The following is a 16,929-nucleotide window of genomic DNA, read 5'->3' as shown; positions in this document are numbered from 1 at the left end:
CCGGTCCGCGAAGATCCCACATGACGCGGAGCGGCTGGGTTCGTGAGCCATGGCTGCTGAGCCTGCGTGTCCGGAGCCTGTGCTCCGCAACGGGAGAGGCCACAACAGTGAGGCCCATGTACCGCAAAAAAATAAAAAAATAAAAATAAAAATAAAGTAAAGCAGCTGAAGGCCCTTTAAAAAAAAAAAAAAAAAAATACATTCCAATACACGTTAGGTACAGACAAATACTCTTTGAGTCCAGTTAAACAAGGTACCTAGAATAGTCAAATCCTAGAGTCAGAAAGTATATTGGTAGATGCCAGGGGCTGGGGGGAGGGGTGGGGCGCTGGGGGGTGGGAACGGGAAGTTAGTGTTTAAAGGGGACAGAGCTTCAGTTTAGGAAGGTGAAAATTTGGGAGACGGATGATGGTGAGAGTTGCACGACAATGTGAACGTACTTAGTGCCACTGCACTGCACAGTTAAATATGGCTAAAATGGTATGTTTTGTATTATGTGACTTTTACCACAATAAAAAAAAGACATTAAAAAAAAAAGAAAACAGTGAAAACTGTTCAACTTGCCTTCAGTCCCCAGCAGTGTATGTTTGGTAAAGGCAGAGGACAGTGTCAGTGGAAAACCCTCCCCATTTGGAGAGCAGTCCCATCATGTCCGCATCATTGAGGGACCCCAGGCCCGTGTTGAGTCAGAGGTTTGGGGATCCCAGACATGATCTTTAACCTAATGCAGCATACAGTCTAGTGGGTGGGACAGGTACATGACCAGAGCATCATGACAGAGCGGGAAAGGGCTCTGAAGAAGGTGATCACAGGGTGCTGGGGGACCTGATACAGGCAGGGGATGAAGGGGAGTGTGAGTCGATGCTGAAAGGGAAGCTTCGTCAGGGCAGGAAAGGCAGTGGTGGTCGGGGTGCAGGGGAGACGGCAGTGATCATTTTAAGCTCTTTGCTGAGGGTTACCTTCCGCACCGTTTGCTTTTTGACACGGTGCAATCATTAGTAGCTGCCCCACCTCCCAACCCCATTCATTATCCAAGGTGTCCCAGTATGGACTGTCTGTTTTACAGCCACCCCATTTCTGGGGGAACGTCACCACGTCCAAGGCATCCAGATAATGGCAGGAGGGGCTCAGTCCCAACGCACAGTGGGCTGAGGTGGAGCCCTTTGCTTTGAAAAAGCTCCCCAAGTAGTTCTGATGCCACATCCACCTTCCTGTGCATGAATGCTCACTGGCTTGGGGCCCACGCGGGCATCCTGAGAAGCTCCCATGTGCCGGGCCCCAGCTGAACACTGTCAGCCCGACCAGTGCAGGTGAAGAAACAGGAAGCTGGAGATCTTGCGACAGTTTCCCAAGGTCACATGCTCAGCCCAGGCTGGAACTAGTATCGTCTGGATTGAGAATTTATTCTCTTTCTTTACTCTTCGCTGATCCTCACTTTGGCCCTTTCTGAGAGACCTAGAAGCCAGAACCAAGTGAATTTGTTACTATTCCACTGGCTTATTTCTTTAGCCTATTTTGTTGTTTTTAGTTTGGCTGTCGGTGACAACTGCCCTCCTTCAGACGTGCCGCTGAAGAAAGTTTCAAGTCCATGGACATCAACCAGATTTGGGTTACCAGCCACAACCTGACTCATGGTATCACCTACATACACCTTTCCAGGGTCAGGAGGGCAGTTTATTAGAGCTTTATTTGCTCACCGCAGAACAGAAGAAACACAGGTTTTGTGCTGCCTCCCTGACTCCCCATTCAAGCTGGCAGGAAAGCTGGGCTTAAGGGAAGTTGTTCAAGAACAATAAATTGCCTTCAGTTAAGAGACCTCAAAGGTGCCTCCCCATCCTGCCTCAATACCTTTGTCAACTGTTAACCACTACTGATTTATCCTGGGAAGCACACACCTGTTGACAAATATATGGCAAGCAAACTCATGCATTATGGAGTGTCCGCTAAGTGTCAGGTATTTAGCAAATAACAAGCTTACAGGTCAGTCCATATCAGATCCTTTTAACAGATGAGGACCCTGAAATTGGGAGGTGCAGTGACTTGCCCTATTGGTGTCACAGCAAGTAAGATGTGGAATTAAGACATCCACCAAGGTTGGTCTGATTCCAATCCTGTATCTTTGCTTCACATCAGGCTACTTCTATCTCTCCATAGAAAGGAAGGGTGCTGAATAATGAATCAGGAGTAAACTTTGAGTTCAAAGTACTGACAGTTAAGAGGGGCTCATAAAATGGCACTCCTGGTATAAAATAGGCAGACACACGGTGGTAGTACTCTCCTGGGCTATTTTGGAGATGAGCACGGTACTTATTTGGCTGGAATGCTGTGTGTGCGTGCGTGTGTATGAGCAACTATATGTGTGTGCAAGTGTGCTGGATTTTGTGCATGTGCGTGCGTGTGCTTGTTTTGCATGTGCAACTTTCGAAAAGTAAGTTGCAATCAGATTCTGTAAAAGTTAAGACTACGACCAGAAGCCTGTGTTGTTCTACACTGTCAGTAGGGAGCCAATGGTAATTTTTGACTTGGAAATATGAGTAAGATATGAAACTACCTGTAGGACGATTGTTTTCCCAACTGATTCTCTATTCAAGCCTTAATTTGGGGACTTGTCCTTATACAGGAAATTCTAGGCAATCAATAGCATTTATTTACCAAACATTTATTCAGTCAGCAAGCATTTAGTAAAACCTATTACTTGGCAGATACTGGTTCACTTCAATATTAACAATTGCAATTGAATAGGGAAGATATGCACGTGAAGAGAGCATTGCAAAACAGTGTAATGGAGTTGATAAAGACAAACATGGAAGATTATGTACATGTAAGAGTTTTAAAACAAACCTAAAAGTTAATGAAACACTTCTTTCAAGTGTCATTGCTGAGGCTCAATCTTACAGGATAACTAGAAGTTAGCCAGGGAATGTGAAGGTACCCCAGAAAGAGGAGACTGGAAGAGAGAAGATATGGGGGGAAAGCATCTTCAGGTGATGGCAGAGATATTTACTGATCATATCACTGAATAACCAGGTGTTCTTCTGCATTTCCCCTTTGCAAGAGGGAGGACCATGTGAACACTTCTACCTACAGGCTGTGAGCAGAAGTGCTGCGTCACTTCTAGGCTCAAGCATTTAAGAGCTACTGTGGAAATCTCAGCTCTTTTCCCCTGTTACTCCAACCATGGGGTCTACATGATGCGATCAAAGCATACTGGATCCCTGAGTCGTTTCATGGAGGACAACTTCCCTGGAGGGTCTCCCAACATGCATCAGAGTTTGGGTTCAACCACTGAGATGTTGAGGTTAACTTATTATTGCAGCCTAGTATGATCTACCCTGATTCATAGAGGGGTGTTGGGACTCTAAGCAGTTTTGACATTGCCAAAGGATGAAGAACAAAGCAGAGGAAGAAGTAGCCTGCAAACTCCTTGTCTGAACTGGGAGCTTCTTGAAGTTGCTACTTTCTGACTGATGCTAAATTTCTCTTTTCATCATTCCCACTGAGAAGAAATGATGTCTGGAAGGTCTGATAAAGCAATTTCAGCAAAACTGAGAAAGAATGAATATTTGTATAACTGAGTCACTATGCTGTACACCTGAAATAATACAACATTGTAAATCAACTCTACTCCAATAAAAGTAAAAAAAAACTGAGAAAAAGTGCTCCTTCCTTCCCCTTTCCCTTTCTCAATCATCTTGCCTTACAAATCTTAGTCAAACCAATAGCTGGGTCTTAGCCAACCAAAGTGTCCTTCATGGGTGCAGGGGATTTGTTTTGTATACTGCTGAATCTTAGGAGCCTAGAACTATGCCCGGCACAGTATTTATTGACTAAGCCAACGTGACAGTATCTCCCTGAAGGCAGAGGAGGGTCACCTTGCAAATTTGAAGACTGAAGATACATGTTTATGTCCCAGCTCTGCCTTTACCAGCAGCATTACCTTGAGTCAGTACTCCAGTCTCCCTGTACCTCAGCATTCTCTTCCAGCAAATGAGGATTGCATGGCCACCTCCCAAATTTAAGGACATGCTTGCCTTATGAAGATGGAAGTTTTCCCAAGCTCTAAAAGAAAGTAGAGGTTATACAACTTTTATCAATCTTTTTTTTTTTTCTCTTAGACTCTAGTAATTTGGTTGAAAGATAAGGTCCGCTACCAGAGACAACTGGAAGTGTTGTTTGCAGCATCACTTGAGGAGTTGGTAGAATACTTTGGACTTTAGAACCATCAAGGCATTAATTCTCTTTTATCTAAAACTTCCCTAGGCAGCAAAGTCACCCAGATTCCACTGAACAACCACAAGAAAACTGGGTCTGTCCCCAGTCAGAAAATCTTGGGAAATTCCTGCACAGAGACAGTTCTAGGACTTCCAAGGTTTCTAAAAACTAGCAAATACGATCTTTTTTAGAAATCCATAAAGGGTCTCTGAGATTGTGTCCCATATCATTATAGCAATGATAAATTTGTCATGACATCTCCAAAATATAGTAATATCTTGCACGTGTCCAACACTTTGCCCTTATTATCCAATCATTAAAGCAATGCATGTTCATTGCAGAAATAGTCAACTGATAAAGATACATGTAACCATGTAGCTACTATCTGAGTGATTGCAATGTACCAGCCTCAAGTTAAAACAAGTTATAATTCAAAAAGTCACATGCACCTTAATGTTCATTGCTGCACAATTTACCATAGCCAGGTCATGGAAGCAACCTAAATGTCCATTGGCAGATGAACGGATAAAGAAGAATGTGGTATATGTATAGAATGGAATATTACTCAGCCATAAAAAGGAACGAAATTCATTCATTTGTAGAGACGTGGATGCACCTAGAGACTGTGATACAGAGGAAAGTAAGTCAGAAGGAGAAAAACAAATATTGTATATTAATGCATATATGTGGAATCTAGAAAAAAAGGTACAGATGAACTGGTTTGCAAGGAAGAAATAGAGACACAGATGTAGAGAACAAACGTATGGACACCAAGGCGGGAAAAGTGGGATGGGGGATGAATTGGGAGACTGGGATTGACATATATACACTAATATGTATAAAAGAGATAACTAATAAGAACCTGCTGTATAACACAGGGAACTCTGCTGTACAGTAGAAACTAACACAACATTGTAAAAAAACCATACCCCAATAAAAAAAATTAAAAGAAAAATAAAACAAGTTACATCTTGGGACTTCCCTGGTGGTCCAGTGGTTAAGACTCTGCACTCCTAATGCTGGGGGCCCAGGTTCGATCCCTGGTCAGGGAACTAGATCCCACATGCTGCAACTGAAACCAGGAGCAGCCAGATAAATAAATAAATAGTAAAAAAAATAGGGCTTCCCTGGTGGTGCAGCGGTTGAGAGTCCACCTGCCGATGCAGGGGACACGGGTTCGTGCCCTGGTCCGGGAAGATCCCACATGCCACGGAGCGGCTGGGCCCGTGAGCCATGGCTGCTGAGCCTGCGCGTCCGGAGCCTGTGCTCCGCAACGGGAGAGGCCACAACAGTGAGAGGCCCGTGTACCGCAAAATAAAATAAAATAAAATAAAACAAGTTGCATGTCTTAATTTTATCCTCACAACCATACTAGGAGGTGGATGTTATTATTATGTCCATTTAACAGATTGGGAAACAAAGACACTGAACAAGTAAGCAACTTCCCCAAGCCTCGAAAGCTGGTAAGTGGCAAAGCCAGGATTCAAACGAAGGTAATTCAGTTCCAGAATATATGCACCTAACCAAGAATAACTAGAAATAGGTTTAATCTTACTTAATCTTACTCTTATGGGCTCAACTGTGTCCCTCCAAAATTCATATGTAAAATCCCTAATACCTTGTACCTCACAATGTGACTATATTTAGAGACAGAGCCTAGAGAGAGGTAATCAAGGTTAAATGGAGTTGTATGAATGGCCCTTAGTCCAATCTGACTGGGGTCCTTACAAGAAGAGGAGATTAGGAGACACACAGTGATAACAGGATACAGGCACATAAAGGGATGACTATGTGAAGAGGCAGCAAGGGGGGCCCATCTTGAAGCCAAGGAGAGAGGCCGCAGAAGAAACCAAACCCAAAAAAACCTTGATCTTGGACTTCTACCCTCCGTGAATGTGAAAAAATACATTTCTGTTATTTAAGTCCCCCAGTCTGTGGTATTTTGTTATGGCAGCCCCAGCAAACTAACATACCAACACAAGCTAACACACACTATATAGTCATTCAGTCACTCAACAAACATCTACTGGGCAATTTGCAAATATGTCTCTGACCATGCTAGGTCCTGGGTGGACAAAGTCTCCTTCTCCAAGACCTTTATTCTGAACGAATTTATTGCCCATGTTTGCCTGTGCAGGGCCCTGTCCCGATGAAACAGACCTAAGATGATATGAGATGATGCATTATGACAATTTCATTCATTCATTAACATGTATTTATTCATGCGTCTTTAGGAACAAGCCACCAGGGTATGGAGATAAGAGCTTGGGAAAGTGGCCCTGATCCCCAGGTTGCAGGTACACCCCAGATGGTCCTGGAGTCAGTCTTCAGAGGTTCAAGTCTCGGCTATGCCACCTTTTGGCTGTGTGACTACGGAAAGGGTTCTTAAACTCTCTGACTCTGTTTTATGACTGTCAGGAGGGTATCAGAGAGTCTCTACCAGGAAAGTCTGCTGTGAGGAAGTTGTACAACTATGCATGGGAACTCCTCAAGCCAGTGGACACTCCCTTGCACCCTTGCAGTGACGATCAGTCACAATTAAGCACAGAATGGCAGTGTCGTTAGGATGCATTTTGAATGTTCCCACCAAAGACATTTGCAGCCACAAGGCTGTACTGGTCACAGGGTGAGGAAAGCAGTCCTGTGGGAAGACTCAATCCTCAGAATGGTGGTCCAGCATTCCAACTTCTTTGGGTTAAAGTTTTCTCATCTGAAAAATGGGAATTGTGTTATTTTCCTCATGTTTAGATATGTTGTGAGAGTTTGGGCACATGCTGTTATTAATCTTCCATTTTGCACGTGAGGAGACTGAGGCCAGAGTGTCTCAGGAAGGAGGCCAAGGCCACACAGCTGCTAAATGTCAGACCATCCGTCTTTTGACTCCAGCATCTATGCCCTTAACCGCAGGTGGGAGGGGAGAAATGGGCTGCATTTCCTTAAATGGCAGAAACTGGGCAAGGGGGAATCTCAGGGCGCGCCGAGGAGAGGATGCAGACGTGCTTGTAATACCCCAGGGACGAGCTCCAAGGACCCTCCAGGACATGGATTTGGTCAGCCCTCCCTTTTCTGGGGGACACACAGTCCCAGCCTCCTCTGCTTCTCCCACCAGCTAGGATTTGCTGTGGGAGACCAGAAAAATGGCTCCCTTCATACGCCACCTGGAAACTGAGAGAAGGTTCTAAAAGCCCCATTAGTGTAGCTTGGTGTCATGCTTACTGTTCTTGAATTTTTTTTTTTTTTGTAGTCCAAGAATAGTGCCTTAGCAAATTTTATTCTCATTTCCCAATTAACAGTTTTTGCTTGGCTTTATTTTGTTTTTTTGCACACTAGCCAAGAAGTAATAGAACCTTGACTCCAGGCCTCTGGGGCTGGGCTATGGACACGGACCCACAGGCTCTGGGGGGAAGGGAGATTTAGGGTCACACCTTCCCCACTCTGTTCAGTTGTCCTTGCTTGTTTATTTTTGGTTGAGGAGCAAAAAGGGCACTAAGACTTTGACAAGTGCAGAGTTTTACATTCTCATTAAAGTAGCCCCTGACTCTGGCCTCATTAAAGCCATCATGTTGGCAAAGATTCACTCAGGATGTGAAATGTTGATTCCGACTCCATTGCCGATGGAGATAAATGAGCATGATCTGTATAACTTATTGAGGAATTTGTAATTTTGGATTCAAACTTGTCTCATCTGTCTGGCTTGGCCTCTACTTCTGCCCTGGGGCCAGAGCTGACCCTTTCTCATCCACTGTCTCGAGTTGACATGAGATTTGATGCTATGCCCTGGCATCAGAGTTTCTTTAGAAACCCAAGATGTTCTTAAGACTTGGCTCAGACTCGGCTCTGCCCTTCTGTATTGGGCTAAATAGTGTCCTCCAAAAATTCATGTCCACCTGGAACCTCAGAATGTGACATTATTTGGGAATAAATCTCTGAGGTGTGATCCAATGAAGATGAGGTCATCCTGGATCGGGATGAGCCCTGGGCCCTAATCCACTGACTGGTGTCCTTATTTTAAGATGAAGGAAATTTGGATGCAGAGCCAGGCATAGAGGGAAGATGATGTAAAGACAGACATGGGTACCCCACGTAGAGATGCAGGCAGAAGCTGGGGTAACGTGTCTACACAGCAAGGGCACCAAGGGTTGCTAGCAAACCACCAGTTGCTGGGAGAAATATATGGGACAGATTCTCCTTTGCAGCCCCCAGAGAGAACCAATCCTGCCAACATCTCTGGAGACTCTCTCTACCTAGGATCCTGAAATCATCCTAGATCAGCAGCAGGAACTAACAGGAGAGGTGAGAGTCAAATGGGCATAGTTTGGGGCAGGGCAGGGGTGTGGGCAGTCCTCCAGGTAGCCCAATCCAGCTTCTAAGATGCCTTCCTGAGAATCCACCTCTTCCAACTTCTCTCCTCCTACCCATGGGGCATAGGAAAGGGACTGATAAAGTGGCTGCCCGCCAAGGTTTCGGAAACTTCTGACGGAAACACGTTGAGGAATCATGGTTACCCCATTTGAAAAGGCAACCAGATGGTGTCTTAAACCATATGGTGTCATGGAAGAGCAGGACCAAAAATAAAAGGACTAAGTGATGGAGTAAATAAGTCACATTAACTCCTTTGTCATTTCCAAGGTGATAAGACTACGAAAAATGTATCTTTATATGCCTCTCAGAGTTAAATATAGGCTCCAAAGGGGAGGCCATGGCAGGATATTAAAAGTTTAATGAGGTGCAGTTTCAGAGGTGTTAACATTTGACAACCAGAAACAGCAGTAGCCAAAATCTTATAATCTGAAACAGATGATCAATTATGGGTATGAAAGTCGCTCACTTAGAGTACGGTTCTGGGCTGCGGGGATGTCCTGGGAGGGGAGAAATCAGACATGGATTCTAGGTTGGCATAGGACCCAGGAAAACACTTAGCCTGGGTCTCTTTGCCCTCAAACAAGATGACCACATGTGCGTTGTAGCCCTGATGGAGGTACTGAGTGGAGACCAGCACTGGGGCCACGGTGGGTACAGATGGCCATTGCTCACGGTGGCCTTGGGACAGGCATTGTCAAGGTTTTGCTTCCTTGAGAAATTTCTTACACTGGGAAGGCACAGAGGGGCCGTGTTCTGTATTGTGCCAGGGGCTCTTGTCATCATTCTCATAAAACTTTCCGCTCTAATGTGATTTTGTCAAACTTTTAACATCTGGTTGAACAGCTCAGAGGGAAACAAACCTGACTTAGACCCTTTGAATAAAATAACCCATTTATGAATGGTGTTCAATGGCATTTCTGGAATGTGTCCATGTTGCTGATTTCTAAAGGAGAAGAGAGAAGGAAAGTGGGTTTGGATGTATCAGAAGTTTAAAAGAGGGCCCAAGAGAACTGAGAGAGGGGCCCAAAGAGTCCCCCTTCCCAGCCAGCTTTCTGGATTCTTCTGTGACATAAGCTGCCTGCCCTGTATATGTAGGTGTCACCTCTGGCTTCTCTTGGACTGTTTAATGTGTGTATTGCTCCCGAGTAAGATTTTGAGATTCTAGAAGGCAGGCTGCAGCTCCAGCATAATGCATGATTTTTATGCATTTACTCATCCATTCACTTGTGATTTCGTTCATTCATTCATGCTTTCATTCATTCATTTTTAGTGGTGAGAAGCACAGACTGTGGCATCGTCCAAAGTCTGGCTTGGGCTTGAATCCCACCCCATTTTTATCATGCGATTTAGGAATTCTCTGCGTCTGTTTCCTCATCAGTAAAATAAGACTAATATAGTTCTTAATTCAACCTGTTTTGTGAGAATTAAATAAGGCAAACCAACTCACATAATTCCTCAATATCAACAGTCATAAGTCATATAATCAGGCACACTTTAATGTCCAAATATCTTATTCTGTGTTGGAAGCTAAAACATAGGTCAAGTGGCTTTGTCCCTCACAGAACACAAGTTCTAGTGAGAGAAACTTGTTTACAAACAAATAGTAATTCATGACTTATTAGGTGTTATTAGACCACGGTGGTCAAAATCAATAACATGAACATATTGGACAGTTTTCCTACTGTCAGATACTTTCCTACGTGTTTCACATGCACTCATTTAATCCTCACAAAAACCTAGAAGGTCGGCGCTTTTAGAAAAATCTCCATCTGACAGATAAGTCAATGAATCTACACAACTGTCTTATCAATTTGGTTTGTTTGAACCCACAATAATGGCTGATGTTCACGAAACCCTTTACAGTTTTCAGCTTCTTCCTGTTACTATCCATGCAATCCTCACAAGAACTTGACACCATGGGGATGGCTGTTATTTTTAAATGAACGTCACAGATGAAGACATTGAGCCATGAGAAGTCTAGGAAACATGCATGTCCAAGGTCACTGGAGCTGGCACACATTTGCTTCTAAGTTTAGGGGATCTTTCTATGTCCTCAACTCTCGTCTTAGTGTTTCTCTGAGATGTGTCCAACTGGAAAGACAGGACGATGCCTTCCTGGGCTCATACTTTCACACTTGACTTTGGACAACAGAACACATTATTCTGATCTTGTTCAGCTCATGCAACCCATTCTTCCCCTGTGCAGTCTATGACCCTCTTTGCATCTCCATTGGGACTTCTGCTTTTCTTGCTGGGGTCCCACTGCATTGTCTGATTGTTTCTGATCATTTTTCTCCAGATAGGTTCGTTTGCATTTTTTCCAAGCTGCATCTCATTTTTAACTCATCATTCCAGCTTTGATGAGTTCCTTGCCTGATGTCTCTCACTTTGATCGTGCTCCCAGACCATTATGATTTAGGATATCTTTGACAAACTTCATTAACCTGCTCTCAATTCATGAATGGTGCCGCAGAATCAGACCCGGTCCCTCTCACCCTGTATCCTGTAGACTAAACCCCTGGACAATCAGGCATCAGCAATGTTATTACATGTAGGCTGTTTCTCAACTCGAATTATTGACAGGCGACTGTGTTCATCTGTGTTACTTTGGTGAGGGCAAATTTCAAGGGATGGAAGTTCATGTGTATTTCTGGCACCAAACACAGACACCTACCCTGCTTCCTTCATCTGGTTTTATAAACCTATCTAAAAGGAAAAAAATTCTCCCCCAGAGCACATGTTATTATTTATAGGTTCAGACACACTATGATTTTATGTTGTGATTCTGACTCTTTCAAAAGTTTCCTGTATTCTTTGTTCTGTTGTTTCTCTTATTAGAAACTGTCCTTTGATTTACTGGCTGGGATTGTTCTTTCTTTTCTTGAACATTTACTAGCTGTCAGGCATCTGGTGTAAAGCCCTGTGCCTTTAAGTGCAGACACAAGGGCAAGACCCATGAGAAAGCAATCCTACCACAAAGATTATGGGCCAAACAACTTTGTCCTGTCTGACCATATGAAGTTACTGAGCACTTACCAGGGCCAGCCTGTAGTCAGGTATCTACGTACAGAATCATACTTTGAGAAAAAGCCTAGTAAGCAACATCCAATAATCCTCCCATTTAACCAAGACTAAAGGAATTGTTAAATCAACAAGTGGGACTATATCAAACTAAAAATCTTTTGCACAGCAAAATAAACAATAAGCAAAATGAAAAGGCAACCTATGGCATGGGAGAAAATATTTTCAAATCATATAGCTGTTAAGAGGTTAATATCCAAAATATATAAAGAACTCATACAACTCAATAGCCAAAAATTAAACAATCTGATTTTAAAAATGGGCAGAGGATGTGGAGAGACAATTTTCGAAAGAAGATATACAGATGGCCAATAGGTACATGAAAAGGTGCTCAACACCACTAATCATCAGGGAAATGCTAATCAAAAACACAGTGAGCTATCACCTCACACCTGTTAGAATGGCTGGCATCAAAAACTCAAGAAATAACAAGGGTTGGTGAAGATATGGAGAAAAAGAAACCGTTATATATTGTTGGTAGGAATGTAAATTGGTACAACCACTGTGAAAAAAAGTATGGGGTTTCCTCAAAAGATTAAAAATAGAACTACCATCAGATCCAGCCATTCCACTTCTGGGACTATGTCTAAAAGAAGTAAAGTCATTGTGTTAAAGAGATATCTGCACACCCATGGTCATTGCAGCATTATTCACAGTAGGCAAGATATGGACAAAACTTAAGTGTCTGTCAAAGGATAAATGGTTAAAGAAGTTGTACACACACACAAACACACACACACAGAGGAATATTATTCAGAAGGAAATCCTGACTTCTGCAACAACGTGGATGGATCCGAAGATATCACGCTATGTGAAAATGAGCCAGATAAAGACAAGTACTGCTCGACCTCACTTATATGTGGAATCTAAAAATATAGAATTTGCAGAAACAGAGTAGAGTGGTGGTTACCAGGGGCTGGGGTGTGGGGGAAATGAGGAAATGTTGGTCAGAGATACAAGCTTCCATTTATAAGACGAATAAGTTCTGAGGGTCTAATGTACAGCATGGTGATTATAGTTAATAATACTTGAAAGTTGCTAAGAGAGTAGATCTTAAATGTTCTCACCACTGAAAAGAATTGATAATTATGTGATGTGATGGAGGTGTTAGTATCGTGGTCATCATTTTGTAACGTATATAAGTGCATGAAATCCATGTGTTATATATCTTAAACTTAAATGATATTATATGTCAGTTAGATCTCAATAAAGTTGGGAAAAAAATAAAACTAAAATTTAAAAAATATACTAAATGAATTGAAGCAATCTGGAAGATAAGAGGTGCTGAAGCTGGCATTTGAGCTCAACTATGTCTGTTTCCAATGCACACACCCTTTGCTTTCATGTACTTCTGGTCCCCCCTCCACCGTACTCTAATACAAAAAAAGCATGTGTTACCCCTACCCCAGGTCCAGGCCAGCCCACTCAGCCTTCCCTCTATAGATGATATTTTGACAGCCCATCGCTACAGTCCCCAGCGCCTCGCCCGGGTCGTGCCCACGGAATCCACCAGCAAACCTCACGGGTGTTTTCATAGTCTAGCTTATGATGGCTTCTGGGGTCAAAACACCAGGATGGGAAAAGGCATTGAAGTTGGGCTTGAAACCATCAGTCCTGGGTTGACCCCAAGATGCTCTGTGTAGAGTTCCATGAAATAGAGCAGCCTCCCCACTTTGGGGGTTCTCAAACAGGCTATATCAGATTCATAATCCTGGCTGCCTAAGCTGTCGGCAGTGGTGGTGAGGATTATAAAGAGGTGAAAGCTGTATTCATGTGCTCTGAATTTTAAAGTGGGAAAAATCAATTTTCCCATGGTCAACACCAGTGCAGATTCCAGCATCCTTTCACTCAAAACAATATTGAAATATTGAAATACAGTTATGGCCGCATGGCTTCTTTACTAATGACCTGCAGATCTTCTTTCCATGTGAGGTTCAACACTAAAGCTCTAACTCTATGTTTAAAGCCCTAGACTGGGACGTTCCCACCTGGCTGTCTCCCTGGTGATGTGAACTCAACAAATCCAAACTGAACCCCAGCCTCCCCCTCTTCTCCAATGTCCTCACTACTGCCCAGCTCACTAATTAGCACCGTCATGCACCTGGACCCTGAAGTTCAAAACCTTCCTTTCACTTCCAGTGCTGGTCACCAACTGCGTCCAGGAAATGCCTTTTAGATGCCTTCACTCCTCTCTGCCTGATGTCCATCTTCTTGGGCCAATCCTTTGCCATTTTCTACCAGGTCCCTTGGTTGCTGGTTTCCAGGTTGGTCCCCTCCATCTCTACGTGACCTACTCACCAGAGTGGTCTTTCTACATCTGAAATCAGTTATTGTCATCCTCTTCTCAAAATCCATCCTTAATACTCGGGTGCTTTCCAGAGAGACTCCAAGTTCAACATGAAGGCACCATCTTTCCTGGTTGAGTCCAGATAGGATCTCCAGGCTCATCCCAGGCAAATCCATGACTTTCCCTAATTCTCCCGGAGCTTGAGCTTCTCACTAGTCCTCACACAGGGCGTACTGTTTCAGGACAATGGAACTGTGCATGCAACTGTCGACTGAAAAAATGCACAACCTAAAAGTTGAGAATTATATTTTACATGGTGGACTTTCTGAGGACTTAAACCCAGGAGGCAGCCTCTCTGATAGCTCTGAGGGATGGCTCTGAAGAGATCAGGGAGGAGCCAGGATATATAAGAGTTTTTGCAAAAAGGCCAAAACAAACCTCCCACCCCTCCACCTCCACAAAAACAGGTAGCCGGAACATCAAAAGATTGCTGTTAAGTAAAGAAAAACAAGACATCAAGTTAATGAATTTAATGCTTATTCTATGTATGGGAAGATGAGAGTCTGGGCTCATTGGAGTTATTCCTTAGATATGCACCTTAGCCCTCTAGCACCAGTATCCTGTTTTTCTCCATCCTGAATCCCCTCAGGGTGCACAGTCGTGTGTAGGGGGGCTGCAGTGGCTGATGGCTTAGTGGTCGCAGCATCCTTTGTTCGCTGATATAGCAGGGGATGGACAAAATGCTTCTTTTTTTCCCAAAGCTACCTCCTCTCCTTTCATGTAGGAAGCTCATCATCATCATTCAAGACCCACTCATGCATCACCTCATGGACAAAATCTTCTCTGACTCTTTCCTCTCTGAGTATTTCTTTTCCTCCATCACTTAGCTGTTCATGCATTCCTTCATTCATTCATGCACTGATGAACATTCACTGAGCCAGACCTGTGGGAAGTACTGGGTATGGAGATGAACTAGACAAGTGCCTCCCTCAAGAAGCCCATGTTCTCAGTGCGGAGATGGGTGAGGTCACAAAGCATGACATACAAAGAGAGATGCACATCCTACCTGCTCAGGTTCAAGGGCTCTTCAGGTACAACTCAATAGTCTCATAAACCTCTGAGCTGAGTTCTATGTGATATTTAAAACATGTGAATGTTTTAAATGGGAATCAGGGATCTAATGCAAATAAGAAAGGCTGATTTTAGGACTTTCTGGTGGGTGGGAGAGTTGGGTGCTGTGGGGAATTTAGAGTCACATAAGCTGGACCTTTCTTGAATTCACAGAGCCCTGACCAAAGAGGCAACCGGACCCAGTGGGTATGCAGCCCCATAGGTGTCAGAGGCATGGTCCTGTGCCCAGGAGCTGCCATAAGCAGGTGGTGACCCTGCTGCGTGGAGGTCCAGTACATTTTGTCTTAGAGATTGTCCAGGTTTATTTGTTTGTCTGTTTGTTTGGAGCATAACTGTTCACAACTCTTTCAAAGCCTGACACCTGGATGACCAAAGAGCCACGTTTGCAAACACATGGTCTTCAAACAATGCTTTTAATTTTTTTAAAAATTTTATTGAAATATAGTTGATGTACAATGTTGCTTTATTCTGTATAGCAAAGTGACTCAGTTATACATATATATGTACACATATATGTGTGTGTGTATATATATATAATCTTTTCCATTATGGTTTGTCACAGAATATTGAATATAGTTCCCTGTGCTATACAGGAGGACCTTGTTGTTTACCCATCCTATATATAACAGTTTGCCTCTGCTAACTCCAAACTCCCATTCCTTCCCTCCCCTCCCCCTGCCCCCTCCCCTTGACAACAAGAAGTCTGTTCTCTATGTCTGTGAGTCTGTTTTTGTTTCATAGATATGTTGATTTGTCTCATATTTTAGATTCCACATGTAAGTGGCATCATATCATATTTGTCTTCCTTTTTCTGACTTACTTTGCTTAGTATGATAATCTCTAGGTCCATTCATTAACAATGACAATAATAATCTTTCTGGCAACACTTTTAAATAACAATGCCTTCCAAGTAAAAAATAATTCCTCTCTCTCTTTCTCTCTCTCTTTTAGCTGCTGATTTGGAACATATCTTATTTTCACGTCCTCTTTATCCACTTCTATTCTGTTTTTAATTCCAGAGCAGCCAGATTCTCAGTTGTAAAAGTTGGTAGGTGGTCAGCTCATCTTCTTGTCCTGAGTCTGTCCCCTGGGTCGCCTCTTCCTACTCAGAGAGGGAAGTAGCATTCTTATTAGTAGCAATGACTTCATTCAGGGATGAACTTCTAGAAAACAAGAACTGTGTCCTTTCCTCTCAAGACGTATCCCCAGTGCCTAGGATGGCAGTTGGCACCCAATAAAAGCTCAATAAATATTTGATGAGTGAAAGCGTGAGTTACTGAAACTCTAATGAAGTTCCCAGCCATTCCAACCTACAATGTATATTAAGCCTTTGCCTCTTTTAAAAATTGTTTCCATTTATGCAACATGAGATTTCTTACTTCCTTTCATGCTCTGCACTAAGCACTTAACAGACAATAGCTCATTTATTTTTCTTAACAACAAATCTCTGTGTTATTATTAGCTCCTTGGTCATCTTGAGAAAACTGAGACTTGGAGAAGTTAAATATTTCACCTAAAGATCTTAAAAAGGAGGATCACAGCCACCTCCTCCCCCAGATACCACCCTTTGCTACTAGCAATTTGGATTCTGTCGCATTGCTCTTATAAAACTGCTGGCTTGAGGGTTCCCAATGGCCTTTTGTATTAGTTAGGAAATAGATTTGCCTGCTAGTAAAGGACTGCAAGGACTGTGTTAGTTTGCTTGGGCTGCTGTAACCAAGTACTATAAACTGGGAGGCTTAAAACAAGAGAAGTGTATTTTCTCATAGTTCTGGAGGTGAGGCATCTGAAATCAAGGTGTTGGCGAGTTTGTGCTCTCTCCCTCAAGGAACTCACCCATCAACAAGGCTTTCCCG

At 43.2% G+C, this 16,929-nt stretch overlaps 1 non-coding gene across 1 annotated transcript; it reads left to right on the top strand.

Annotated features, from left to right (window-relative positions):
- Nucleotides 1–5,191: 5,191 nt before the first annotated feature.
- On the top strand, nt 5,192–5,264 carry TRNAR-CCU (transfer RNA arginine (anticodon CCU)). The gene has a single exon. It is a non-coding gene; the product is annotated as a tRNA-Arg (tRNA).
- The last annotated feature ends 11,665 nt before the right edge of the window (nt 5,265–16,929 follow it).

The sequence above is a fragment of the Phocoena phocoena genome, chromosome 2 (assembly GCF_963924675.1).
Source record: "Phocoena phocoena chromosome 2, mPhoPho1.1, whole genome shotgun sequence".
Classification (NCBI taxonomy): Eukaryota; Metazoa; Chordata; class Mammalia; order Artiodactyla; family Phocoenidae; genus Phocoena; species Phocoena phocoena.
This window is presented reverse-complemented; position numbering and strand designations above follow the sequence as displayed.